This window comes from Ambystoma mexicanum, chromosome 4p (assembly GCF_040938575.1).
Source record: "Ambystoma mexicanum isolate Mex_15411 chromosome 4p, UKY_AmexF1_1, whole genome shotgun sequence".
NCBI classification, from domain to species: Eukaryota; Metazoa; Chordata; class Amphibia; order Caudata; family Ambystomatidae; genus Ambystoma; species Ambystoma mexicanum.
The window spans coordinates 1,141,427,765-1,141,453,543 of NC_090927.1; the positions used below are offsets into that span (position 1 = coordinate 1,141,427,765).

General features: G+C 48.8%; 1 protein-coding gene and 1 long non-coding RNA gene across 9 annotated transcripts in view; one reads left to right on the plus strand and one right to left on the minus strand.

The window, feature by feature from the left end:
• UTRN (utrophin) overlaps nucleotides 1–25,779 on the minus strand; it is a 2,010,688-nt gene that overhangs the window by 660,216 nt on the left and 1,324,693 nt on the right. Inside the window, exon 1 of one of the 8 annotated variants that reach the window (XM_069606732.1) lies at nucleotides 9,420–9,550. The exons of the other annotated variants lie outside the window; for them this stretch is intronic. The gene's annotated coding sequence lies outside the window, so the exon portion shown is untranslated. Of the gene's footprint in view, nucleotides 1–9,419; nucleotides 9,551–25,779 lie in introns of those variants that run through there. 8 annotated transcript variants of the gene reach the window in all.
• On the plus strand, nucleotides 9,941–14,084 carry LOC138453676 (uncharacterized). Its single transcript, XR_011260493.1, has 3 exons — nucleotides 9,941–11,071; nucleotides 11,273–11,346; nucleotides 13,750–14,084. It is a non-coding gene; the product is annotated as an uncharacterized lncRNA (long non-coding RNA).

The following is a 25,779-nucleotide window of genomic DNA, read 5'->3' on the forward strand; positions in this document are numbered from 1 at the left end:
TTTGAACACTGACTTTTCCTTTTGCATATATTTTCTCCTTTTGACACTTGTTGTACAAGAGATAAGGCAGGCCTTAGGTTTTTGTTAGTATAGGCCATTTTGATTTGACAGACTTCACTATGGCCGTTTTGTTTATCGTTTGAGGATTGAGACTACTCTCATCTTAGTAATAGGGCAGAAAAGGAGTTTCTCCAACCCCATTATCAATACATGTTTTACAAATTGTATCCATTGGGTCAGTGTTAATACTTGTGAAACCATGCCATCCCTAAAGGGTATTACTGGGAGAATACCCCTGTTTCTCACATGACGGAGGCGGGCAGAAATTGCTAGAGTAGCAGATTTTGCACAACTGCCCTGCCAAAACGTGCATCAGCCCCGCGGGCAACAACCAGACAATAGTGCCTAGTAAATGTGTGCAAGGATGACCATGTGGCCGTATGAAAGATGTCCCTAATGGGATCTCCTCTCTGCAAGGCTGTAGAAAACGAGACCCTTCTAGTCGAGTGTGCCCTGGTGCCGAGAGGAAGTTCCTTGCCTGCAGAATGGTAACATTCTGCGATGCAAAGATGCAAAGGATAATCCGAGACAGAGTCTGCTTGGTTACAGCCAAACCCCCGCTGGATAATGAATGGGCCACAAACTGCTGGTCAGATTTTCGCAACTCCGACGTCCTAATGACGTAAAAGCTCAAGGCTCTTTTGGGATCTAAACGGTGGACCCCGCTCTTCATCCTTATAGGGGTGGAGGGTAGAAGACTGGTAAATCTATGGACTGAGAAAGGTGGAACTCAGAAACCACTTTTGGGAGAACTTTAAGGCAAACTTTTTCTCCCCCGAGAAAAAAAATGCAGGAACGGGGCCTTGCAGCACAATGCGTGCAACCCACTAACCCTCCTGGTGAGCCAGTCCTGAAGTTCGAGAGCGTGGCAAATTCCTCTCAATGTCACCATCCTGAATTTTTCTTTCCTCAAACTTGTTCAAGACCCTGAGGTCCAGAATGGGACGGAGAGCTCCTCCTTTCTTGGGTAGCAGGAAATACAGGAATCCCAACCCTATCATGTCTGATCGGGAGGTACCATCCTCGGCTTCCTTTGACAACAAGGCTCGCAGTTCTTCCTGGACCTCCTGTTCCAGTTGGATTGGAGGCAGTGGGGGTCTGTCCAGTGATTTTCTTAAGAATGGCAGACAATGACCCCACCGAATGAGCTGCAGGGCCCAGGCATCAGAGGTAAAATCCTGCCACTGGGGCCAATGTTCTGCCAGCCTTCTACCAAGTGGCAAGTCGTGAGAGGGGAAATCAAAGCGGCTTAGAGGACAGTGCCACCTCCCTGTGCTGCTTGCTGGGCTCTAGAAGCGCCTCTGCCCCTTCTGGGATGCGAGAAACACCACTGCCCCTGCCTGGCCTTTGGGAGCTGTGCTTTCCTGCCATAATGCACATAGGCCCTGTAGTCTCTGGCCCTAGAGGCAAAGCTGAAGGCAGGTTTTGGCCAGCTGTGCAGATAGACACCTTGATGTTCTGGCTATTTTAGACTCTCTGACCTTTTCCAGAGAGTCATCAGCCTTCTGGCCAAAAAGAAACTCTCCCTCGAAAGGCATTTCCACTAGCCTATTCCGGATGTTCTTAGAGATGCCAGATGTTTTCAGATAGGCTTGCCTTCTAAACACTACCGCCAACCACATCGAACAGCCAACACAGTTGGCCACATCCAGGTACGTTTGCAACAACTGCTTGGCTACCTCCTCATCTTCCACCAGCTGTGTAAACCCATCCCGCATTTCACCTTTGGGGATGTACTGCGTTACCTGCTCCACGGCTTTCCATAGACCAAAGGAGTATTTTGCAAATCCACAGGCTACATTGGTGGCTTTTAACACCATGATGCCAGAAGTAAAGACATTCTTGGGCATTGCGTCCAACCTTTTACCTTATCTGCCCGGAGGCAGATTTGAAGTGGATGCCGCAGGTCTGTTGGTGATTGTGGCTGCCTACATAACAAGCACTTCTGGAGAAGGGTGAGAAGCCAGGAAAGATGGATCTCCTCTTGCTGGCCTGTACTTACCAAAAATGTAAGAGTTGACAGGGGGGAATGGAGTAGGGATTCTGCCAAAAGGAGGTTTGGGGGGGGTCTGCAATTGCTGGATTAAGTGGCATGTTATGCTCAGTTAGAGGATCTTCTTCCAAGATGTCTGTCAGTTTGTAGCCCTCAACAGGTGCTGAAGAGGACTTCAAACCTAGGGTGTCTACTACCCTTTCCATTAAGGTCCTAAATTTAGCATGGGTGTGCGTATAAGGCTTACCCCTGCTGCAATTTGACATCTGGAGACGTGTCCAGGCCGCTGGCATCATGTAACCCTTGAGCTAAAGACAAAAGGTCAGCTTGGTCGTCAAAACAAATCGAAACTCCCAACCCTGTGTACATGGAATCAATGTACCACAGGTCATCGGCCTGGTCGGTGCCAAAAATGGATTCCATGAATTCAAAGAATCCCGACCTGGAGAGGAGATCGAAAGATCCCTTGCCGATAGTCAGAGCCAAGGGTTTTTCTTTAGGCGCCCATTAAGGCTTTGGTAATACATAGATGTTGGGGTCGTCAGCCTCTTGACGCTCTAGGGAAGGACCAGCCATTGATGGTTTACACGCCTTTTTCGACATTGAGCCCGAAGGCTTCTCTGATGCCGTCAACGGATTGGCAAGCGTGAGTTCGGGAGTGCCAAGCACCGCTGAGGCTTGCTGTTCGGGGCGGCGGGCACCGGCACCTGCAGCAGCCCGAGTCTTAAACTTTTCAAGCACTTCTTTTTTTTAAACTTTCCCACTCTTCTCGAGTGGTCAGCCCAGCTGAGGGCTTACCTTTCTCCTACGACGAGCTGGACTTGTGTCGATGGCGGTGCCGTTGGTTCTTAAGCAACCAAAATATGAGAGTCGCTCTAGTGCGACTGCTTTTTGCCAAAGTTTTTCCTTCTCCTTTTCGGGGGTGGGCCCTTCCGTCTCGGCCTCGGAGGACCGGACGAGCGACCGTGTTGGAGATTTCGGGGACGGTCAGCCCAAAGCAAGATTGGCAACCCGCTCACGAATGGATTTCGACTACATTTTGGAGCACAATGCACATCCCTCTGTGTCGTGATCCGCACCTAGACACCACAGACATGTTGTGAGGGTCAGTCACCGACATTTTTGAAAGGCAGTTGGTGCACCTTTTAAAGCCTGAAATATGTTGAGTGGACATTGTGGTTGAGGTTTTATGAGAGAAAATTTGACGATTTGAGTCACAAATGCTGAGTCAAAGCAGCGTCCAAGCGCAGGGAAAAAAGGAACTGACGTAGAGGCATGGTGACGTGGTATATATCCGCCTGACGTCACGTCCAGAGACGATGATCGAGCAAGACTGATCAACGGCCGTGTTGAGATCCACTACGCCCCTTGTCAAAAATACTTCAGAGCTGCATGAGGATATCTATCAGATGAGGAATCTGCAGGAGAAAAACAATCCATTGAACTAAATATTCGAATTTAAAGCCTATTTCCTGTCCCAGATTGTGGGGTGGTATTACCATGGTGAACGGTATTAGAAGAGGGATATTTCTCTGTAAACTAATCAATCACTCACTAGGAATGCAAATCTATTACATACATCAATGTCATTATAGGTTGGATGTGTTCATAGTGTACAATGAGGAAGAGATGAGAGTTGGATGAGGGGGGAGTGAATGGTTGGGATCTATTTGGTTAAAGACTGTTGGTGTGATGAAGTGTTTAGTAAATGTCTTACTTCATGATGGGTCTTGTTTCTGCTTAATTTAAAAGGCGAGGGAAGTTGAATTCCAGTGAGTACGACCGCATGCACTTCTATGGTGGTCCACGTGTAAGGGAGACCAACCAAAACAAGACTGGTCTTAGTTCTTGGCTGCGACCAATTTGGTGGTGCTTCTTGCTTGTAAATGTTCAAATAGGAAAATACAGGTAGCTAGATTCGAGTTTGCAAGGCATGATTATTTGCAAGGTTTCGTCCAAAATGACCGAGGGCAAAAAGTCAGAGTCCCAAACGTCTGACCCCCCATTTGTTTGCATATATATATGTGGGGGGGGGTAAAGTTAATAAAAATGTATAGGGGTAAGGTGGGGGATGTGGGGGGTCTCCCCCCACATATATATATGAGAACAAATAGGAAATAAAAAATAAAAATCTGACTTTTGGGGCTCCGACTTTTTAATTTGGTCTTTTCACGCAGACCCATTTGCAAAGCTTCTCAACTAAAATGAATTGCTGCTAGATTGGTGGTAAAACAGATGGTTAATCGTTCTCGTTTTATCAACAGTACTATAAAAGCAAAGCAAATTACATCCCGTGTATCGTTCAATTAGAGGAGAAAACACAAAGATTGTACTCATTTTGACCCCCTTTGAAATCTACCTCAATTCTAAAAGTACAGGAAAAACAAACAAAAAGTCTTCTAATGAAAAAATTATCACCCATAATTATCAAATCAAAAAATCATTTCAATAAAGCCCCAAAGGTTTGAATGACATTTTGAGTGAATTATAAATTCACATGCAGATGTTCCAAGGCTGGCGATCACACTGGAGTTTCCAAGCTGCATAATGTTGATTTCAAAAAGAGCAGCGTGGCTTTACAGAAGGTCTCGGAGGGATTAATCAGTTACAATCATAATAAAACCTGCTGAATATGTAGCCATAAGCCTCCTTGAAAGTCATGTTTCAACAGTGCTGCATGCTCGCTCTCTCCCGATCCCCTTCCTAGGCTTTTATTGGGTAACCATGCCTCTGCATTTGTATTATTAAAAAAATGGCATTCGTACTGAATCTGTTATTCTAACGTCTAGTTGCTTTGTATCTCATCCAACGCTATTTGTTGAATGCTGGATACATTTACAAAACACAAAAAGGGAGAAGCTGTGCAAATTGCTGAACCTGGAACACAAAGTGCTTTATTACCGGAGCTTAGATTCTATGAGAAGTTAACTGATGTTGGCGTGATCAAACTGAACTTTTTTTAAAAACATTTTTATGTTCTGGTTTTTCTGAGTAGATGATGGTTTGACAATTCACTAAAGATTACAGAGAGTGTAATTCAAACAGCCCAACAAGAGCGTAGAAGGAGAAGACTGTATAAGCGATAATTTAGAAGTGTGTTTGGTGATGGGGAAGGGTATGCCTTTGGATATGTACAGAAGGTTTGACTGCTTATTTTTGCAAAGCTCCTGTATACTGATTTGCAATTGCTTCTTAGCCGTTTGGGGTCGAGCCTTCACTGAGCCAATCAGAACAATCTGATCCATCTCCTCGCCTCAATAACATAGGATGAAAAGTTGGAAGATCCTTATGATGGAAGCACCACAGGTTGCATGCGCTTTATCTCACTAACGTAACAATGGCGGCACACATCAAGCTTCAGAGAATCCAGAATACATGCAGCTTGTCTTGGGTCTCAGATGCGGTAACTACATTAAGCCTGTGTTAAAGTCTATAAACTGGTTTCTGGTAAAGAAAAGATTTAATCCCAAACATCTGTAAATGGTACATCAAAAACTGCATGATCATAGATTGACCTATTTCTCCAAGGTTTTCCAACCATCTCAAAGGCTCCAACACCATGCTGGCACCCATTTCAACTATAACAGAACTACCTGGCAAATTGCTTCATGTCCTGGGATCAGCCATTTCAAACTCCCTTCCACTGGATATAAGACTTGAGAGCGACTGCCTTACGTTTTGTCATTCTGATAAAACACATTTCGTGCAGCAGTATGGCTTGGTTGCTTTCTACCCTTCAGACGTCGTACCACAATGAGCACTTGGCTCACATCCTCCCATTCAAACAAATGGCCACCCAGATGCCTGGGACTGGCTTCTACTATCTTGCTAGAGAAAGTTGGCTCGGGCATATGTGCACATGCCACAATGGTGACCACCGAGATCAAGGGTCATTTCACTCCAAAAGGATTCTTACATAAGTTAGATACATTATCTATGGCAGCTCAGATCTAACTTTTCGGTCGCTAAGTTTACTCACCACGTGCAAGGATCCTCGGGAACGAAACAGCCAACAACCCAGGATGACAAACACCATGACTATCAAGACTATGTCAAAATCATCTGCACGTACTTTGGTCAGAACCTTAACTTGAAAGCGTGTGGCAACAACAGGAACTTGTCGTAACACAACAGATGGACAACGATTGGAGGCTGCCTTGGCGCTTGGCTCAGCAGCTAATCTGTGGTCCCCAGATGCCTTGCGCATTGTGCACCACGTCCCAGCATATGCTCCATCATAGGACGAGGCGCCTCCGGGAAACAAGCTGGGACTAAGCACTGCACTACAGCACATATACCAGGTAATACCTTACCCTCACAGCCCTTTTTCTTTCCTGCGGTGGTGCTGCTTTTGTTTGCCTCTTGATTGTACCATGAACCACCACTTGACTTACTGGAACTTTTTTGACTCTCTTGGATTTCCATATGGATTTGTCATTTGTTGTATTCTTGTCGCGTTACCTGGTTTACTGAATTTTAGACTTCCTTACTGGTTCTTCTCGGGATTGCAATTTGGATTTCAGTACGGTTTCTTGGTGGAACTCAATGGTATATTTCCTCTGCCCGTATGGTGTTTCTATTCAGCTCCTTGAAGTGTCACTCATGCAGATCTAGAAAGTCCCTCTGCAAGGAACTGGTCTGTCCTTCCTCGGTTTGTCCAGACTAATTTCTTCAGTATTTTAGACCTCCTCTGGACACGGTACAAATAAATTATATTACATGCATTGGTCGGTGGGTTCTTTCATATATACAAACACACACTAATCCTCTATCCTTGTTTCATTGCAACTCCTGTATGAAGGTGCTGGGGCACCTTTCTGGCCTTCGGACCAATCATCCTGTCAGAGGGTTGCATTTCTAAATAAACCTCGACAGGAATATTGGGAGAAACGACTGATTTCAACTTGCCTGGGAATAACAGCTGAATGTTAGTGAGTCCTGCCATAACTGAAGTGAACGCGTGCATGTTCTTCCAGTTCAGTATAGAACATCCAGAGTCTTGATTCTTCAAAGAGCTTCTCAAAAGTGCTCATAATATTACACTCAACTTTCCAGATCTGTGTTGGTTCACTTGCCTATTGTGGCAACAGGCAATTGACCAATGACAGCTGGTCAAGTTTATGGGCGTACAAAACCTCAGTAGTAGCTATGTGGCAAAACAGTCCCACATGTGAAATGCTGCGGCATGATGGAGCGTTTTTCTTAAATTAGGATTCACTTTTTTTTTTTTGCAACCGTTGATCTGCCATCCATGTTGCTCTCCAGCATGCCGAACGTTTGTGGCTATATTTGAAAATGGCATTTCCTGGCTTAAATTAAATCTCAACTTGAGATATAAAATGTGGTACCATGGGAGCAAGTTTCAGGGTGCTGTTCATCCACACACACAATACTAAAGTGGGCTTTGTTGGCCTGATTTGCTGCCCTTATGCGTTCCTCTCTGTTTGCAGGAATGATATGCAAATAATTGTAGTGACCAACCCATTACAAAGTCACCAATTTCTTTTTGTTGGCCCAAAAGAAAATGTATATGTTCCTGCATTGATTTATGGCCGTGACATTCATGCCATGTTTGCAAGCAATCCAACAATAACTCAGTTGAAACTGAGAAATTCCTGGAATTGCTCCTGTCAAATGATGTTGCGTGTTGAAATTTAAGGGATACCTGAACGCATTAAAAACGTATCCGAAAAAAAATGTTTTTTTAAAATCATATGGTGAATGGCAGCGAACTGATGAGTCACAAGAAGACTCAAGTGTTTACACAGGTGCTGCCTCAAACTATATACTCCAACCCAAAATAAATGACTTCTCAGCTTAAAAACATCCGCTTGATTTTCAGGGATTTGACACGACTGGGTCCACCAATCTGCGGATCTTTAAAGTGTACTACCACTTGTGACTTCAAGACTCCAAGCCATGCCATGTCATCCTCTACATTATAATTATAGAGTGTTGTCTATAATATAGCTTTATAGACCTGCAGCAAGGGCCGTACCGGGCGTTTTGGGCCCTGAAGACCGAGTTAACTAGGTATGAGGGACCATAACGCCCAGTACGGCCCAAGCTGCAGGTCTATAAAGCTATTAGAACACCATCAGGGGCCGTTTCTGAACTTGGCGCAGTGAATGTGCTAAAGAGCAGGATTCACTGCACCAAATCAGGACGCCCAGGCTCCAGCAGTATTTTCAAGTGGTCCTGGGCGTCCTCTTGGTGCACGACAGTGCACCTTCAGGATTGCGCCTGTTTGTCATAACGGGCGCAATCCTGAAATCTCAGCAGCATTTTTGTAAAATAACATTTGTTATTTTACAAAAATGCTGCTGAGAACACGGGTGTATATAAAGCAGCTTCAACGTTGCAGAATACAACGTTGAAGCTGCTTGCTGTGCGAACACCCGATTTGCGGGCTTTAATGAATCTGCGGGCTATACCAGTTCGTATAGCCCACAGATTGACCAATCAAGATTGAGAAACACCCGCTAGGGTGTTCTAATTTTCTTTTGCATCTGCTTTTTGGGTGTCCCCCAAGTAAACCACTTCTCTAGACGTTAGAAAATGGGTCTGAAAACTGCTGTGTTCCAGGTGCTTTGGACTACAACTCCCGTGATAGCAAGGGTTCATGGGAGTTGCACTCAAACACCCACCTGGAGAGTCAAAGGTTGCAGGCGCCCAAGTGAGACCACAGGGAAGAGAGACTGGGGGCAAGGGGTAGGTGTACAGCACATTTTAGCCACAATCCTAACGCAGAATACTGCATTTTAGAAACCTAGTTTTGGCAAATGAAACTCTCAATAATTTAAACATGTCTTCAAGCACGTGATCAATTGGACCCTACGGCATACTATGCTACCACAAGTGGTTGGTTGTCAAATAGAGCTTATGTATTTAAATAGCAGTCGTTCAACATGCGCACCGGTGCTTTTCCCATACTTTCAAGAATGCAGTGGATCACACTGTATGAAGACGCTCCACACCAAATCCGAAAGGGGGGCCCCGGGGGGAACGCGAAGCGTTTCCCCCCGGGGAGTATTTTGGCGCTGCACTCGGCCAGCGAGTGGCCACGGGGGGTAGAGCGCCTGTTTCCCGGGGTACTTAAGGGCTCAGGGAAGGTTCGGGAGACAGGCGACGGTTAGGACTTGTCGATTGCACAGGTCCCGTTGCCTGCTCCCGAGCCTTCCCCGTGTCTTTGGGCCTAGCTGTGTGGTTAGTGCAGGTGAGGTGGGGGATTGAGGAAGCGTTAAGGAGGGTGGGTAATTTGAAATAAAAAAAAAAAATAAAAAAAAAAAAATAAAAATAAAGGGAATTATAGTCTGGGTAACAGGGTAGGAGGGGTGCCGTAGATAAGACACCCCTCTCGACTTACCGGTGTAGCTAGTTTCTGGGGTACGTAGGTGGGCGGTGCGCGAGTGAGGGAAAGGCTGGGGAGGCTCCGCGCCGGCCGCCTCGCATTTTGGGTTGACGGTTGGGCCGAAGTAGGAGCGGAGCCACAGCTGATCCGCGGGAGCGGGTAAGCGGGGAATTTCCTTTTCTCCGCCCGCTTCGCTCCGAGAGTTTGGCTCCGTGTGCGTGGGCGTTTGTAAACAACGCTCGCGCAGGCAAGGGGCTGGGCGGCGGAGTTAAAGGAGCCGCGTCCAGTTAGGAGAGTGCGGTGTGGGCCCGACGCAGATAGGTGGCAGTGCTCTTCAGTTAGCAAGTGCTAACGTGGGTTTATTTAGTGAGTGTTAGGGCTTCCGCTTTGGGGAAAGGGAGGGCGGGGTGTGTAGGGTTAGGGGGGCGAGGGGAATATAAAAAAAAATAAAAAAAAATAAATAAATAAATAAAAAAAAAAAAAAAAAAAAAAAAAAAAAAAAAAAAATTTTGTGGTTAATTTATTAATTTCAATTTGTCAGTAGGGAAGCAAGAATTTAAAAAAAATAAAAAATAAAAAAATAAATAATAATATACAGTTAAGGCAGGTGAGTTTAAATTGGAGGCCTGTTATTAATTGTCTCTACTAGGGAGGCTATTTTCAAAGTTTTCACACTAGGTGCGGGGGGGGTTTGGGGTTAATTTTGGGGGCGCTTTGCTCCTTTTGAGTTTCTGAGGTTACAAGGTGGGGAGGGCTAGTCCACGGGTAGGTCTCGGCTCGGGGGCATAGATTATTTAGGGCGATTTTTGAGGGCTGTATTGGCTTGGCACATACATTTTAGTGTGCACAATGACAGGCCGGGGGGCGAGCAAGAAGGGGTTGGTGGATGCAGGGGCCTTGAAGAAGGCCCTGGAAATCATTAGCAGGGCAACTAAAGCCCAATTGGGAAGTGCAGTGGGGGAAGTTACGGGAGAAGAAGGGAGCGGTGGGGGCCGGCCGCAGCGCAGAGCGGCGGCAGACGGTGCATTGGCGGCGGTGGTAGCTTGCACCCCTACGGCAGGAAAAGGGGAGATTTGGGAATCTAGGGGCAGGAAGATGAGGAGGGAGATAGACAAGAGGGCAGAAGGGGGTTTAAATAGTGCGGGGGGTCAGCTAGAAAGGGAGGATGGGTATGATAGCCCCAGGGTAGAGGGGAGTTCTCGGGAGGGTACAGACCGAGGGAACAACAGTGGGGGCAGGGGCGGAGGACAGGTGGGTGTGGCAGGACAGAGAGGAAGAGGGGGAAAATACCTGCAGAAGAGTGCGGGTGGGAAAAGGAGGGAGAGGTCCCCGTCACTTGAGGAGGGTAGGGTGGGGCGCGGAACGGCCCCCCCGGGTAGGAGGAGTGGGGGCGGAGGGCGCTGCGCAGCCCCCGCTGTGCAGATGGAGGTTGAGGGTTTTTGTACGGCCCCTCCTCAGTCATCGCAAGGAGAGCCTAAAGGGCACAGCACGGCCCCTAGCAACGAGGATGTCAGGGTGGAGGTCGGAACGCCTCGCCCAAGAGAAGAGGACCAGGCAGAGGTTCCCACAGCCCCGCCAGGAAGACGTCAGAGGAGTGGCGGGGCGGACGCCCCGGGCTCGGAAGAAGACCAGCAAATCATTTCGGGCAGGAGCCCGCATCCTCAATGGTATTTAAGGGATGATCAAGTTGGTTGGGAGGAATACGGGGGGCAATGGGAATTTGAGGATTACAGGGCGGAAAGGGAATGGGCGGGGGAGAGAGGAAGTTCAAGGTGGGACAAGGAAAGGGAAGTACAAGGGGGTAGGGGCGAAACGGGTCGAGGAAACTATTGGCTGGGCGATTGTGCTGACATGTTTTGTCCCCGAAGCAGGAGCCCTCTGAGAATGGAGAGGAGGAGCAGCGGTGTGGAGGCCAGGCCGCAGATGGCAGGCGGGGAAAGAGGTGAGAGGGAAAGGGAATGGTCATCTGCATGGCAGAGAGGGGTCACAAATAAGGGGTCGGGGGATGATCGGGGTGGTCCACTAAATGTGATGAAGGAAGTGGGGGTGCAGGCTTTTGGAGCTGAAGGGGTGGGAAGGAACATTTGCTCAGTGGAGGTCCAAACGGACAAGGTGGTGGAGCCAGTGGGGCTCGAGGTGCAGGCGGGGAAAGATAAAGAGGTGGAGGTGAAGGGGAAAGAGAAGAAATTGCCATACATGGGGATAACAAAACCATTGGGGGCACATTTGATGGCAGCAACCAGGGAGAAAATACAGGGAGGTGAGTTTGTGGATGTCTTCAAGTTGCTGCATAGGGAGGTGAGAGCGAAAGAGGGGTCTAAGGAGGAAGAGAGAGAGTTGGCTTCACGCCCGAGGGTCCCGGTGACCATTGAGAATTGGACGTCGGCCTTTATCATTTATGCCAGCGTGTATTGCGAGAAATTCCCGGAGCGGTGCGTGGCTCTGTTGAAATACATGGACGTAATAAGGAAGGCTTTCACGAGCTTTGGGGGCTTTGCCTGGGTAAGGTATGATGAGGAATTTAGAGCGAGAATGGCGGAGGACAGTCAGGCGGTCTGGGGGGAGATAGATATGGATCTTTGGCTGCAATGGATGGCCCCAACGAGGCCAGCCCCGACATTGCACACGGCGAGTGGGCTGCCTGTGCCTTACCGGCCCTTTCTTGGTCGCCCCGCCCAGGAGGGGGTGGGGGGAGGAGGCGGAGGGCAGCCCTCAACTGCATGTTGGGCGTTCAATAAAGAAGGCTGCACGAGGTGGATGTGCAAATTTAAACACGAGTGCAGCAGGTGTGCGGGTCGGCATCCGGTTACAGAGTGTTTTCAGGCAGGGGACAGTGGGTCAGGGCGAGGAGCGGGGCAAGGAAGTGGGGGGGAAGGACCGCATGCCAGGTAAATTGGGGTGTGCTGGTAGGTCGGGCTCAGTTTATCGTAAAGGAGGGGGGGGGCACAAGGTGTGATGAAAGGTGTTGGGAGCAAATTAAAGGGGGCAGGAGAAAGGAGGAGGAAGATGCGTAGGTAGGGGAGGGCCCAGGGGGGAGGTAACGGTGGAAATTGTTAAGGGAGAGGTAGCTGTCGTTTGGAGGGCAGGGTCGACGGTGGTGAAGCCCTCACGCTTGCCGCACGACAAGGTGAGTAGGCTTCAGGCTGCATGGACGGAGGTGCGGGAGCGCCTCTGGTGCAGCAGGGGGGAAGTGAGGAGATGGGTCTGCATGGACGGGGGTGCACTAGGGCCCCTGGTGCAGCTAAATTAAAAAAAAAAAAAAAAAAAGTGGAGCTTAGAAGTGAGGTGACGGAAGAGGAATTTATGTGTAATGGTCTGCATGGACGGGGGCGCAGGTTTGGCCCCTGGTGCAGAGGTGGAGAGGAATTTAAAAAAAAAAAAAAAAAAAAAAGGGGGGCCTGCATGGACGGGGGTGCACTAGGCCCCCTGGTGCAGGTGGGAAACAGGTGGTAATGGACGAAAGTAGCTTGAAGATGGTGATATGGAAGGAGCTGCATGGACGGAGGCGCAGGTTTGGCCCCTGGTGCAGCGGTGGAGAGGAGTAAGGAAGAAAAGGGGCCTGCATGGACGGGGGGTGCATTAGGGCCCCTGGTGCAGGAGGGAAAAAGGTGGTAATGGATGCGAGGAGCTTGAAGAGTTATATGGAAGGGACTGCATGGACGGGGGTGCAGGTTTGGCCCCTGGTGCAATGGCGAGAGGAGTAATAAACTAAAGGGCCTGCATGGACGGGGGTGCGCGTGGGCCCCCGGTGCAGGGGGGACAAGGGGTGCAGGGGGGACAATGCAGGAATGTAAAGGAACAAACTGGGCACAACAAGGGGAACAAATGGTTTTTGCTTGTAGGGGAGCTGTTTGCGACTTGTTTTACGTGGTTATTGTGTGGGGGTTTTTCAGGGGTTTTTTTTGAGTTGGTCGGGGGGAAAAGGGGGGGTAGTGGGACTGTAGTGGGAAGATGTTCAAATTACAGAAGAAGGTTTAGACATCAAGATTAAAAGGTCTAAGACGGATAAGAAGGGAAGGGGCTCGTGGTTTCGGATGGGTCGTGGGAGCGAGGTCTTATGCCCGGTTCAAGGTGCTAGGGGTATCGCGGAGGAGTTGGTGGCAGTGGGAGAAAAGGAAGAGGATTTCGGGACTCATTACTTTAGGAGGGGCGCAGCATCTGCGGGTACCGGGCTGGGTTTTTCAGAAGACAAGGTGAAAAGATGGGGACGTTGGAGGTCTGGGAAATATAAGGGGTACGGCAGGGAGTTTGATAATGGGGTTGTTGGGAAGGTGGTTAGGATTTGGTGGGCCAACTGTTGTTGAAATAATTTTGACTTGTCAGTGATTTTGTATTTTCTTTTCAGATGCTGCGCGAAAGGAAGGGGAGTTGGCGCAAGTTTTGATTTGTTGGCCATTCAATTGTTAAGGGGGCTGGGGAGGAAGTGGGAAAGAAAAAAAAAAAAGGAGAAAAAAAAGGGTTTGGGAAGGTAACAGGGGTGCAGTTACAAGGAAGTGGTGGTGAGACGGCACGGGTTGGGGGGCCTGCGGGGGATCAGCTGCTTCCTATATTGGCAGGGATGAGGGAACGCTTGGGGTTCCAGAGGTGGTGATTATGCACGCTGGGGAGAATGACCTGGTGAGGGATACGGGTGGCTCTTCTTGTTTCTGGGCTGGGAGACTGGGTAAAAAGTTGGAGGTAGAAAAGTTTGGGGGGGGGGTGGGGCAGAAAGAACTCCTCGGGGGAGGGTTTTTCTGGTGCCGGGGGCATGGCCCCTTTTGATGTGGGGGGGGGGAAGCACAATGGGGGAATGACACGGGAAAGGAGGGGGTGGCGCTGCTTGCACAAGCAGGTCACCCCGGTGGATCAGGTATTGAGCCTGGAGGGGCATGGCCCCTGGGGAAAAAGCGGGACGCCTGGAAAAGGGGCAAGGATTCGGTAGGATCCAAGGGATCATTAGGGAGGAAATGGGTTATTTAATTATTTAATTGTTGGGGGAAAATGGGAAATGTTTAAGTTATTTTAATTGATTGTTTAAATAGCCATTTAGTTTGTTAGGCCATGGAGCCAGTTATGCGTTATGATTGTAAGCTTTGGCCTGTCACATTAAAGCGACCTTTTCCACTTTTAAATGAGTCTGGGTTTTTTGTGCAGTAAGCCAAAAGGGGGGCCCCGGGGGGAACGCGAAGCGTTTCCCCCCGGGGAGTATTTTGGCGCTGCACTCGGCCAGCGAGTGGCCACGGGGGGTAGAGCGCCTGTTTCCCGGGGTACTTAAGGGCTCAGGGAAGGTTCGGGAGACAGGCGACGGTTAGGACTTGTCGATTGTCCCGCCCTCCCTCCCCTTCATTTTGTTTAAGTAATTTATTTTAATGGGGGGGTCTTGTGGCAGGGGATGATGAGGAAGAGGGGGGGGTTTATGGTTTGGGGGTCGGCTAAGAGGGTAGGGTTGGTGGCTTGGTGTGACAGGACAGGGCATCGGGAAAGTTATATGTAATATTGTTGCTGATGTGGCAGGTCAGGCTGGCTGCAGGTCTCAGGTAAGAGGAGTTTGGTGTAGAGGGGAGTTCAAGGGGTCAAAAAGGTACGGGGTGCCGGGGGCATGGCCCCTTTTGATGTGGGGGGGGGGAAGCACAATGGGGGAATGACACGGGAAAGGAGGGGGTGGCGCTGCTTGCACAAGCAGGTCACCCCGGTGGATCAGGTATTGAGCCTGGAGGGGCATGGCCCCTGGGGAAAAAGCGGGACGCCTGGAAAAGGGGCAAGGATTCGGTAGGATCCAAGGGATCATTAGGGAGGAAATGGGTTATTTAATTATTTAATTGTTGGGGGAAAATGGGAAATGTTTAAGTTATTTTAATTGATTGTTTAAATAGCCATTTAGTTTGTTAGGCCATGGAGCCAGTTATGCGTTATGATTGTAAGCTTTGGCCTGTCACATTAAAGCGACCTTTTCCACTTTTAAATGAGTCTGGGTTTTTTGTGCAGTAAGCCAAAACAAGCTGGGGGATGCCAGATGCATCAGCACAAAAAAGTGACGCACTGTGTGGCGGTTTGTGGTTTCGAGTAACGTAATATTTTACAGAAACTGCAATCCATTCAAATGCTAGATGCGTGTGAAGTCGATTTCACGAGAAATATGTTCCCACTGCTCCTGAAGGGGTTTTCACTTGTGTGTTTTCCCGCCATCTCACCGACATGGTTATTAACATGTCAATTTAAACCAGAGAATGTAGAAGAGGATCAAAAGCCAAGGTGTTCGTTACGTTGGATGTTAGAAACGCCATCTAAATTTAGCGGGTTTTTGCACGGCTGGTCAAATCCCCGTCCAGAATGACGATAGACACATGTGATTAATAAACTACCAAACTGAAACCGAGAAGGCACAGTAGACCGGCCCTGTGCTTCTGAAGCGTTTCTTGGGCGAGTGATGCATGTTCCTGTCAGCTATGCCCGTGTGTCAGAAATCGAACAGGCGCCTTCTTTCCGCCACACTCCAGGGCACAGGGGAGAAGGTGACAGACACATCATGCTCTGTGCTTTGTAAAGGAAACAGACGCCCACGTCAGAACGGAGGCCGATACCGCTAAGAGTTACCAGTACCCCCGGCGCACCCACCCCCAGCAGCCCAAACACAATCATCGAACTGTTGTCGGCAATCGCCGTCTCTCAAGGGAGGGCCTGCGTGGAGAAGGTGTCAATACACCAACACTGAATACCACTATCGAGAGAAAAATGATCTTCCTATTTTGTTTGCCATGGCCGGATAACGGACATGCATGCCCTTACAATTCACCAAAGTCACTATGATGTGACATGCTTTAAAAATGTATAAAGCGGTCCAAGGAAGAACACATTATGATTATGATATGGCATTTATAACGCGCCCATACACAAGTAAAGTCACTGTGGTCTTAAGCACGCTCATGGGCCACCTAAGAAAACTTGTCGCTAATGTGCCTAAATGACATCACGTTATAGGACAATACACAAAGGGCACTGAGGGCAGGGGCGAAACGAAACCTACATTTCCGGGGCGGGCCTAAGTGGAGATGGGAGGGGAAATTTCAGAAAATACGCGGGGCAAACTTGGAGGCTCCGCCCCCACTGTTCTACACCCCCCTCATGGTCTGGTGTCGGGACCAACTATCAAATAATATAGGTTTAAAGATGTAAAGGCAGGCGCTCTGTTACCAGTCTTTAGCTTCTCCTCCTAACGCACGTTTTCATGACTTCATCAATCTTCAGGGAGACTGAGCTTCTTAGTTATTTCAGGCAGGTCTGCATTTCTTTTTCAGGTGTGGCAAGTTAATTAGCTCTGAGGATTCTGGTACTTGTATTTTTCGCACTTGATTTTGCTGGCAGGGGACTGGAAACAACTCCCTCCAAAGCACAAATCTTCCCTTGATGCGGGAGGGAGAAAACAATGGTTGTGGCTCTCCAATGTAAGGCATGATGTGAATTATTAGTGAATTAGCACAAGTAGAACAGACAGTGTTTTCGCATTTTAGAAGATTCACCATGCAGATTTTCTGCCTGCCCCCCCCCCCCCCCAACAACTGTTAATTCTCCCTCCCCTGCCCCTCTATACTTATCCCCTACCCCCCCCTCTCGTAAGTCTTGCACAGCCCCCTGGGTGGCCACATCGGTTGACTCATTGAAGGAGCTTGGAAAGCAGGCTCCAATAATTTGTTCCACTGCCTACTCAGTCTATCTTCTGTGTTCACTTGTGGTTTCTACGTTAACCCTCCAGGGTCTACATTGTGGGTCACCAGCATTGTTTGTTCCCTCTCCCCCCTGTCCCCAGCACAAGCCGCCATACTCCGCCACTGTCCTCACTGGTTATGTCTGTTGCGTCTAGTTCATTTCCCTCCCCGCTAAGTCCTCCGTAGTCTCTGGGTCCCCCCTTCCCAGCATCTAAGTGTGGCCTCTCCGGGTCGTACTTCTCGAGGAAGGCTGCCCTCTCCATTTCACTTGATGGGGTCAGATCATGCATTTGTCTAGTCAGCTGTTCCATTCTGTACATGTCCAGGGCTTTCGAGGCCCATTGTCTTTCACTTGGAAATTCCTCCCTCTTCCATTCCCCCTGCCAGGCAAGCCCTGGCTACTAACAACAGGTAGTGGAGCATATGCAGGAGTTTAACCCAGTCCCCTTCCACGTTCTCCACACCAAACAATACAAGTAGGGGGTCCAAATGCCTGTCTACCCCGTCCAGGATCCTTTTCCATCCCAGAATCTCCTTCCAGTATTTCAGTACCTTCTCGCACACCCACCACATTTGCCAGTAGTCTGCCGATTGCCCACATTTCCTCCAACAGTGAGGGTCAGCCCCTGGGTACATCTTCGATAGTCTTACCAGAACCCACTGCCACCTATATAGTAGTTTGAGCCCATGGAGCTTATATTGACAGGCTACTGAGGTGCGGTGTGCGTTCACACAACCTTCTCCACTGGTCTACCATTTCTATTCCCATGTCCCTCTCCCATCTCCCCTTAAATGTGTCGATCTCTCCACCCTGCGCCTCCCATAGGGCCTGGTACAATTTAGATATTAGACACCTCGTTCCCCTGTCTGTGTCCAATATCCTCTCTGTACCTGTTAACTCCCTTTGCAATTCCTCCTTCCATTCGTCTGACATCAGCACCCCTTTCAGCTGTAGGTATTTGAATACAGCAATTTTCCCTATACCCAAAATCTCTTCAAGCTCCCCCAGATCTATGAATTCCTCTTTCTTTAGGACTTGTCCTATTCTATCCAACCCTGCCTCGAACCAATCTTGGAACCTCTCCTGATCTGGGATGCAATCTCTTCTCGGTTGGGGGGGGGGGGCATATGAGACTCAGTGGTGAAGGCCATGTTGTGACCCCTGCCATTTTCCATTTGATCCTCCACAGACTCCAAAGTGGACCCAGAATATTGTGTGCTTTTACCCTTCTAGGAGCTGCCTTCGTTGGCGCCCACAGCCACTCCCCCAGCGTGACCGGCCTAAATAGATAGCTGGAAACTTGGTCCAAACTTACCATCTCCTGGCAAGGAAGATTAAATGCAATAAAGATGATGCTTCTCCCAGAGTGCTGTACTTATATCAGGCACTGCCAATAGAGTTGGCAGACTTCCACTTTATAAAGTTGAAAAGAAGGATAGTGAGGTTTCTGTGGCAAGGGAAGAAACAAAGAGTAGCTTACAGAATACTGGTGCAGCCCAAAGAAAAAGGAGGCATGGGTCTACCCGATATGCACACCTATTACAGAGCAGCCCAATTCAGAGCCCTGGTCTCTCACCTGAGGATAGACTAGCAGAAACAATGGGCGGACAAATAATATATTTTAAAGCGCAATATGCAGAGAGGCGATGGAAGTCTATCTCAAAAGTATTAGCTTTAAAATTTTACTGCGTTTTTACAAGTACATTTTTCTGAACAAACACAGTAAAACTTTAACAGGGGAGAACACGTGATGCTGGTTCTACCACAGTGAGTGCGCTATACTAGAATCTCTGGTGCACTGACTGGCTGGTGAGACTATGTCTGCCTGTCAAATCAAGTGTTAAGAGACTGGGGGAGGGCCAGGGGGGCGCTCTTGCGCACATCCAAGATGGCCGCCTAGCGCAGGAGCTCCAGCTCGGAAGAAATCCTTATTAAGAATTAATCCGGTCAGCAGCGTCCCAGACTTGAAATTAAGCCACTTCCTAGCAGCAGAAGCTTTACGGCACACACTGGTGTAACATCGTGCGGAATCGAAGCCGGGGTGCTGAGATATTCCGTTTTGAAGATTTGGCGGTTGACGGAGGCCTGCGGAGCCGCGTGAGGGCTCCACCGACACCAGTTAGAGGGCTGCGGTGAGGGAGGAGCGCCGCACGACCCACGACATCCTGCCGGGAGGGTGAGAGTGATTGAGGTGGTGGCCGCCCAGAGACGACGGAACCAGTTCCCTACCTGGGCACAACCTCCAGGACCCGCTCGGGGTGACTGGACCACGCGGGAGGGATACGGGGGAGCTTTGAACTGCTACGCAGCTGTGTAACTGTGACGGCCGCCTGGCCTGACCCCCGCCCTTGGACCTGCCGCAGAGCAACCTGCGGCTCCGCTTGGGCGGCCTTCTACCGATCGGCGATCTACGGCTGTGGTGCGACCCGGCCCCCTTGCGGAGGGGCCCAGGGTGGAACCGGACCCTCACCCGGGACGCGGGTTGAGCCGGGGCGTGCCCCCTCCCCCCCACCACGGGTATCAAGTAAGTGGCTGGGGGAAGGAGAGGAGGACTGTTTTGACCGCAATACGGGGAGGCCCTACACGGGGAACAGAGAACCACAGCCTAGGCCTACTGCAGCCTACCCCCAACTAGGACAATAATCCTATAACGCCCTGGGCTGCCCCGGATCGGCGCCCCGTACCGCCCTGGGAACATAGTCTCGCCCAGCAACATCCAAGGGGAGAGACAACATACATCCCTCAGAGGGGAAAAATCAGCTGTGACCACAAATCCGCGGTGGAACTGCCACCCAACGCTCGAACATAGCGGGACTCCCAGGCGAACCCTGCGACACGGGTCTCGGGGTAGAAAACACGGAGGTCTCCGTTAACGAGACGTTGCACACCTAAATCCTACACACCGGCTGTTGGTTAAGCACTTGGGGCAAATATAAGATAAGACACGCTTTACCCACAACTGTGTCGCACAGCAGGACACGGAGCAGAAGATACGTGGGAGACCACAGTCCATCCCTTCCTGGAGGCCGCAACACATGGGCCGCACCGAGAAGAGGGGGACAGGTGGGAAAAAGATTGGCCCGATGGACACTTTCACTAGCTCGCAGACGCAAGGGGCGGCTAGCGGAGAGATACACCCGCCAGATGGTCATGAGGCTGACCCATTGGAGCGCCTGGCAACGCTGGTGCAGAATGGATTCATGACCATGAACGTCAAATTAGATGATATAGTGGCGACAATTGGATCCTTGAAGGCACGTGTTGAAAAGGAAAGCACTCGTGTCACGGAGGCGGAAAATAGGATAAGTGCAAGTGAGGATACGATACTGCAACACAGCCGGGATATAGCCCACCTCCAAACGGAATTGCATAAAACCCAAAACAAATGTGAGGACCTTGAGTCAAGATCCCGGAGGAACAACATCCGGATTGTTGGGGTATCGGAAAAGTTTGGAAAGGGCCCCATGGAGAAACAGGTTGAGGCCTTGCTGAAAGACATCCTAGGTGCCGACTCCTTTTCGGATCACTTCCTGGTCGAAAGAGCCCCTCGCACCCTAGTACCGCTCCCGAAACCAGGAGCCCCTCCTCGAACTATAATTGCACGCCTCCTAAATTATCGTGACAGGGACACTATACTCCGGCTGTCGAGAGAAAAAGGTACCCTACGGTATGAAGAGAACACAATCCACATATATCCGGACTTCTCGACTAGCGTGCAAATGCAAAGGAGATCATACGAAGGGGTAAAAAAACAGCTATGTATGCGAAATGTGTCCAAAGCCCTCATCTTTCCTGCGAAAATGAGGATACAACATGGAGGACGGGCCCACTTCTTTGAGAACCCCACAGATGCTTTGTCATACGTGGAGTCTTCCATTCCGTTACCCACCGGAGGTCGAGGGGTAGATCAAAATGCGAACTCATAACCGAGGTATGAGAGGCGAAACCCGACAGAGAAGCAGGGATGGTTAAACTCCGACCAACCGCCACATGGTGAGAAAATAAAGAAATTGGGAGTTACGCAATAGTGACGAACTGAACAAAATGTTTTTCCGGGCTGTGACCCTAAGTCTGGAGCGAGCCAGATGTCTGCGATTAGTGACCCTCAGGAAAGTTCCACATGTTTAAGGGATTGTTTGTTGTGGGGCAGCATTGTCATGCTGGGGTTGATGATGTGGGGCTAAAAGGTTGCATGACTGTGCAAGGCAGGAGGGAGGGGGGGAAGTTTGGGAACCGAGACTCAGCTAGAGGAGTCTCACAAGTTAAAAAGCGTGGTGACATTGCAGCACATGGAACTCTCCTAAATAACAGCAAGGTAAAACAGGCTAATTGGATATACATACATGGCTAACTCTATTAACACGACCCAAGGGCTTAAACTGAAACTTCTTACTTGGAATGTACGGGGGTTGAATAATCGAGCCAAATTGAGTAAAGTGGGTGCTTATGTCACCCGGCATCAGCCCCAGATTGTCATGATGCAGGAAACACACGCACTGCGGAAGGTTAATGCTGAGCTCTTGAAGGGGTGGGGAACGCACAGGTACTGCACGGAATACTCCTTGCAGGCAAGAGGTGTATTGACCCTGATACACCCATCAGTTGGGTTCCAGCTGGTAAGGAGTAAGATAGACCCGATAGGTCGCTATGTTATGGTCTGGGGCAACGCCATGGGGGAAGAATTGCTATTGATAAACACATATGGCCCAAATGTTGACGACCCTGATTTTTACACAAATGTGCTGAATGAGATTGGTGCATGTGGAAGCGAGTGAATATTATGGGGAGGAGATTTTAACACCATTTTAGATACAAAACTAGATCGCTCCGCCTCCACACACAGAAACCCCACAAAAACGGGACACACTCTACAGCAAATAATTTTGCAACTGCAGTTGGTAGATGCCTGGAGGGCATTGCATCCCCATAAGAGACAGTATTAATTTTATTCTTCAGTACATGACACCGAGTCCCGTATCGACTATTGGCTGGTGTCGGCCCCTCTCCTACACCAAATCAAGGGATGTGAGATGTTTCCTTCCACCCTGTCGGATCATTCCCCCGTCGGGTTAGAGGTCACATTAGGAAACATTAGACCCCCACCCAGAAGATGGAAGATGCCCTCTGGCATCCTAAAGGACCCTGCAGTGGCAGAGGAATTGCATACCGAGGTCGAAACCAATAGGGAGTCAGTGAGCAGCCCTGCAACATTATGGGAAACATTTAAGGCATGGGTGCGGGGTATCCTGATTTCTAAATCCACGGGGCTATTGAAAGCGGTCAGGAAGGAATTAGCAGAGGTTGAGAAACGGTTGGGGGAGCTAGAGCAACGGTACACATCCTTACATGAAGACAACACCCTGGCGGATATCAATAGTAATCTACAATCCTTCAATAAACTAGCTAACAGGGAATTGCTTTATACAGAGGTAGGAACGTTGCCACCATCCATGAGAAAGGCTATAATTACGGTGCTTCCTAAGCCTAGGCGTCCCCCCAATGATATGTCCTCATATAGACCCCTGTCCCTTATAAAATGTGAGGCTAAGATATTTGCGAAGATTTTGGCCAATAGACTCCTGTCACACATGCCAGTATTGGTACACCCCGACCAATGCGGGTTCATCCCCACTAGATCCACAGCGCTTAACTTGCGCAGGTTGTTTGGGGTAATGGCCCAGATCAAGCCGGAGGCTCAGGCAGTTGCAGTGTCCCTAGATGCCGAAAAGGTGTTTGACTCTGTCATGGACATACCTGTTCACGGTACTGAATAAATTCGGACTAGGCCCGAGCTTCCAGAATTATGTCAAAGTGCTGTACACTAACCCGGGAGCCAAGGTGTTGACTAACCGCACTATGTCAGACTGGTTTGAGTTGAAGAGGGGCACCAGACAAGGTTGCCCATTCTCCCCCATACTATTTGCCCTTACCATGGAACCATTTGCTGCTGCAATTAGAGAACATCAGAAACAGAGGGGTATACGGATGGCGGGCCTGACCCAATCTATATCCCTGTATGCGGATGACACCCTCTTGTACATCCGTGAACCTGACTTACACTTGGGCTCAGTATTGGAAGAAGTGCACAAATTCGCAGTATACTCGGGATACAAGACCAACCAAGCTAAATCTGAACTTTTCCCCCTCACCCCTGCCACCCGATGCCCGAACAACACGCACGGTCTAAAATGGTCCCCAGACAAGATAAGGTACCTGGGAGTTATCGTCTCGGGTGACAGAGCATCCCTATTTTTGAATAATCACGACTCCCTACTAAATATGATTGCCACTAAGCTCCGATTTTGGGCTAAACTCCCCATCTCACTTATAGGCCGGGTAGCCGTACTGAAAATGGTCATCCTCCCTAAGCTACTTTACATATTCACTAATCCCGATTTGGCCCGGTAGGCGGTTTTTTGATACCCTTAGATCAATGGCAGTTGAGTTTATCTGGTGTGGGGGGGCGGCCAGGCTGAAGTGGGAGAAAATGGTGGAACCATACAATAGGGGAGGCATAGCGGCTCCTGACTTCGAATTGTACTATCTGGTCGCACAGGCCCAATTTGTTAAGCATTGGTATGACGAGCACGACACCTCGCCCCACATCTGTCTTGAAAAGCACACAGCGCGCCCGACCGACATAAGATCAGTCATCTTTAAAGTTAAACACAGGGATGAATGCCCATTTGACCCGGTTAGCACGACAGTACAGGCATGGTCCAAACTCTTCCAGAAACTTGGGGTGAAGGCACCTTACTACGCCGAGGCTCCGCTCTGGAACTTCCCAGGCATAGCACCCACATATGAGCCAAGTATACAAAACAAATGGGACCCGGACGAGGAATTTAAAATTAAGGACATATTTCCCAATGGCAAATTTATAACATTAGAGGACTTCAAGACGGGGATGGGAAGGGACCAATTGATGATTTTGCAATATCATAGAATGAGACTGGCCTATAAAGCCCGTTGGTCGATGTTCCCAGATGAGCCCCCACCACACCCATGCCTGCTGACCCTTGCAACCCGAGCTGGAACCAGTATCTCGGGTCTCTATGCGGCCGTGCAGGCTAATACCCCAAGGTTAAGCACACTTAAGTCCTCCTGGGAGACGGACCTGGGTGAAGACATTACAGACAGAAACTGGGAGAGATACTGTGAAATGACCAAGAAAGTATCTATGAACGCTGGTCTTCGGTTGATACAGTTTAAGATGCTAAATAAGCTGCACTATACCCCCCTTAAGGTTGCAAAGTTTACGAACAATGGTCCTGGTACGTGTCCGAAATGTGGGGTGGATCGTGCTGATTCGATTCATATGTATTGGAGTTGTCCTCATGTGTACGCTTTCTGGGGAGAGGTTGCAAATGTCCTAGAGGAGATCACTCAAATTCCTGCAGACCTCACACCGTCAAAATACCTATTTGGGACATTGGTAAGCAATCAGAGATTACAAGGAGGCTCTTTAACATTGCATGCGCAGTGGCAAAGAAGTGCATTTTACAAAAATGGAAGAGTGCACAGGCACCGAGAATATGCCACTTTCTCAAAGAACTGACGTACGTTAACGAATGCGAAGAACACTATATAATGTCACTCCCGAATCCAGGTAAACTGAAAGACATATGGGCCCCGTTTAGAATATACCTATGCGAGGCGGACTCGACCAGCGGTAGCCCGGTAGGGTCAAGTGACTCCTGAAATCTGTAATGTTGGTTATGCTATAATACGGCTATACAGTCTGTTGATGTTCCGAATGTATACTATGCGAATTGTTGTTGCAATGTCATGTACCACAAGAATTAAATAAAGTTTAATAAAAAAAAAATAAAAAGAGACTGGGGGAGGGCCAGTGCAGCAATAACGCAATTCTATGTGACAGTATAGGAGCCACTAGCAGAGGAGCACCAGGATACACCAATGTGTCCCTACACTTATTAAAACTGTCCTATAGTAAGGATGTAAACCATCACTTATAAGCACTCCAATATTTGTAGTTGAAGTCAGGGTGGGATTACATTATTTACCCAGGGTCACACAGTTAGGCTAAACACACAAAGCAGGGATTTTAAACCACTCTGCAAATCGGGCATGAACACCTTCTTCCAGTCTTTACTTGGAACAAATATTTATGGGTGTCAATACCTACAATAATACTGTCCTATATAGTTTACTTGCAAAATACACAAATTGCATAGTAAAACATCATGAAAACACATAAATCCTTATAGCAGCATGTTGGGCCAAAATAATATCAGTGTACCTTTATTTTCCACATTCTGAATGGAAATCTATAAGATGCAAAAGGCAAAATTTCTATTACCCACTTTATTTTCAGCGCTTTAAGACCCACAATAAAATAGTTTGTGTCATATACTCAATTATGTTTCGAGATTCGTCACAAACCTCCAGTGTTTTGTTATGTGTGGTTTTAAGAACATTCAACTAAGGCCATCAAAGCCAACTTTACTTTTCAGCACATCAAGCTATTAGACGTTATGGGCATGAACACATTTTCAAAGGGTGCTTTATTGTGTTGCTCACTTTAACCGTCTCAGATTTGCAAGGTGACTGGTGGTCCTTCAGTTGGAAATTCACCATCATGCATAAGAAAGGCTATGCTGCTGATGACAAAAGAAATGTGTTGTCAGTTCATTACGGCACTGGCTGCAGAGCCAGGGAGGCAGCCTGT